The sequence below is a fragment of the Elephantulus edwardii genome, unplaced genomic scaffold, assembly GCF_000299155.1.
Source record: "Elephantulus edwardii isolate Elephantulus edwardi_28Jun2011 unplaced genomic scaffold, EleEdw1.0 scaffold00030, whole genome shotgun sequence".
NCBI lineage: Eukaryota > Metazoa > Chordata > Mammalia > Macroscelidea > Macroscelididae > Elephantulus > Elephantulus edwardii.
The window spans coordinates 18,207,083-18,210,839 of NW_006399780.1; the positions used below are offsets into that span (position 1 = coordinate 18,207,083).

At 39.6% G+C, this 3,757-nt stretch overlaps 1 pseudogene; it reads right to left on the minus strand.

The window, feature by feature from the left end:
• Positions 1-525: 525 nt before the first annotated feature.
• LOC102862497 lies at positions 526-3,509 on the minus strand (annotated as a pseudogene).
• Between the last annotated feature and the right edge of the window lie 248 nt (positions 3,510-3,757).

The following is a 3,757-nucleotide window of genomic DNA, read 5'->3' on the forward strand; positions in this document are numbered from 1 at the left end:
GGTCTTATACCATACCATAATTGTCTTTTAATGACTGACATGTCACTCAGAAAAACTTGTCCTGGCTGCATCCATGTTGTGCAGTATTTCATTAACTCTTAATCACTTTTTCAGTAATGCAGAATACTCCGTGTGACTGTACAAGAGATTCACTAGACATTAGTCTGCTAATGAACATTTGGACTGTTCCCAATTCTTTGTTATCATAAATAATGCTGATATAAATGTGGTGTACCTATGTCAGTCTGTGTCATAGCTCTTATTTCTAGGGATATATACCGAACAGTGGGATTGCTGGACCAAATGGCATTTCTATTTCCAAATTTGTAGGGATACACCAAAATGCTCTCTATAGTAGAATTTTTTTTATTAGACAAAATCATTTATATGTAAAGGAAACATGAAAATGCATAAAAAAGAATCACATTCTCATACTACTTAATATTAACACAGCAATGGTCAAATGGAATGAATTGTGGGACAGATTCCAGGATTTAAGGCAAAAAATCCCTATACAGAAAAATTTCAGGCTTCCAACTTCACTGAATCCAGTACTATACAAGCTTCTTTATATTTTTCTGCTTCTTCCAAGTCTTTCTCACTTTCTAATAACTATTGAAGATCAGCATAAGCAGCCTCCAACCTGTGCTGGCAGTCTGGGATCATTATCTGGGATTCTCCCCCCCCCCCTATAAAGCTTCCCTTTTATTTTTTCATATATTTTTTTTTAATTTTTCACTAGTTTATTTACAAAATTAAAATGTTGTTGTTGTTGTTATGTGCCATTGAGTTGCTTGCGACTCATAATGACCCTATGTACAAGAGCCCTATATGCTCTTCTATCCTGTGCCAACCTAGCTATCTCAAACGCACTTATTCCCACCTCTCCAGTCACAGAATCGATCCATCTCATCAAAGGTCTTATTCTCCTTCGCCGTCCCTCCACTCTGACAAATATGACGTCCCTCTCCAAGGACCAGTCCCTCCTTGCAACATGCCCAAAATATGTCAGATGAAGCTTCAGAATTCTTGACTCCAGGGAACATTCTGGCTTCACCCTCTCCAAGACAAGCCTGTTTGTTCTCTTAGCAGTCCATGGTATATTCAACACTCTTCTCCAGCACCACAGATCAAAGGTATCAATTTTCTTTCTATCAACCCTAGTTACTATCCAACTCTCTGATGCATAGCACGTAATTGCGAAGACTATAGCCCGGATCAGGTGCACCTTAGTCTCCAGTCTGACATCGTTGCTCTTCAGTACTCTTGAGAGGTCCCTCACAGCCGACTTTCCCAATGCAATTTGTCTCTTGATTTCCTGGCTGCTGTTACCAAGAGTGTTGACCATGGAGCCAAGTAAACTAAAACTGTTAACTAGCTCAATCTCTTCACCATCCATACTGATGCTACCAATTGGCCCAGTGGTTAGAATCTTTGTTTTCTTGATGTTGAGCTTCAGTCCATATAGGAGGCTGTAGTCCTTGATCTTCTGCAGCAAGCGCTTCAGGTCCTCCTCAGTTTCAGCAAGCAGAGTTGTGTCATCTGCATAACGCAGGTTGTTGATGATTCTTCCACCAATCCTGATGCCACATTCCTCTTCGTATAGCCCAGCGTCTCGGATGATCTGTTCTGCATACAGATTGAAAAGGTATGGAGACAGAATACATCCCTGATGAACCCCCTTCTTGATTTTGAACCATGTAGTGTCCCCTTGCTCTGTTCTGACAACTGCCTCTTGGTCCGAGTATAAGTTTCGCATTAGCACAATCAAATGTTCTGGGATTCCCATTCTTCTCAGAGTCAACCACAGCTTATTGTGATCCACACAGTCAAAAGCCTTTGCATAGTCAATGAAGCACAGATAGATATTCTTCTGGTATTCTTTGCTTTCTGCTAAGATCCGTCTAACATTAGTTATAATATCCCTAGTACCACGACCTCTTCTAAGTCCAGCCTGCACATCTGGCAGTTCTTTGTTGACATATTGTTCCAAACGTTTTTGGATAATTTTCAGCAGAATCTTGCTTGTATGTGATATCATACAAATTCAAATTCTTTCAATTTCCCTCATCCCACCCCCACACACCAAATTGTACAACCCTATGATTCCCCCTGTCCATCCACATCCCTCCTGGATCCTTATACTCATTCTACAACACGGTCTTATACAATATTTATCCTGTGGGACTGAGTTAGTTCACTCAGCATAATGCTCTCTAGTCCCTCCCAAGTTAGGTATTAATTTACAAAAGTTATTGCTTCTGCGTGCATCATAGTATTCCATTGTGTATACATACATAATTTCTCAATCCATTCATTTGTGGTTGGACATTTGGGCTGTTTCCATGTACTTACAATGGTGAATAATGCTGCTATGAACATTGGTGTACAAATCTCTACTTGTGCCACAGTTCTCATATTCTCAGGGTTTATTCCAAGTAATGGAATAGCTAGGTCATATGGAATTTCTATGTTCAGCTTTTTGAGGAAGTGCCAAATTGCTTTCCAGAATGGTTGTACCATTATACAATCCCACCAACAATGTATAAGAGTTTCTTTCTCAACACATCTTCTCCAACATCTATTACTTGCTGCCCTGTTAAACTTTGCCACTCTTACTGGAGTGAGATGGTACCTCATTGTGGTTTTGATTTGCATCTCTTTTATTGCTAGTGATTTGGAGTATTTCTTCATGTGTCCGGCTGCCATTTGAATATCTTCCTCTGTGAAAATTCTTTCCATATCTTTTGCCCATTTTGTAATTGGGTTTTCAGTCAATTACTGGTACAATGACAGGAACATAGACCAACGAAACAGAACTGAAAACCCAGAAATAGATCCAGTTATCTATGGTCAACTGATATTCAACAAGAAATCAAAGCTATCAAATGGGGAAATGATAACCTCTTCAACAAATGGTGCTGCTAAAACTGGACTTTCACCTGCAGAAAGTTGAAACAGGTTCCACATCTCACACCATACAAAAAAATCAACTCAAGGTGGATTAGAGACCTGGGAATAAAGCCCAAAACCTTAATGTTCATAAGAGACAAACTGGGATCAAGCTTAGAAGCACTAGTCCAAGGTATAAAGAGACTGCCAAATACAATCAGAAATGCACAATCTAAAGAGGATAAAATTGATGCATGGGACCTTCTAAAGATTAAATCTCTGTTCACATCAAAAAAATTTTCCAACAGGTTGAAAAGAAAACCTACAGACTGGGACCAAACATTTGGTAATACCATGTCAGAGAAGAATCTTATAACAAAGTTTCCAGAATACTCCTGGGGCTCCACAGAAAAAGATTGATTATCCAGGATTCTTGAAAGAGCTCTGCCTGATTTTTAATGACATCATTTTTACCATCTTCAGTCTTCACTTTTTTAATTTCTTTTTCTCATTGTTTAGCTCCTTATTCATGCACCATTTTTTCTTTGACCCACTGACTGACTGACTACCCTGGTGCTGTTTTTGATCTTGATCTGCCTGACTCAAGAATTCGCCATGGTCTTTCAAGCACTGATGTAAGGAGGGGCAGAAAATGGAGCAGCCAAGGAGACTGAGGCAACGAGGAGGCAGTGGCATGTGGGCAGCCGCCCCTCCCAGTAGAAATGTATGTGCTATCACTGAAATCTCATATGTTATTCAAGATCACATAGCCAGTATGTGACCAACCTGGGTTTGAACCCAAGTATGTCCATGATTTATTTCCATTCCAAAAAAAGGTGATTCAAAAGAATGTGAAAATTATAGC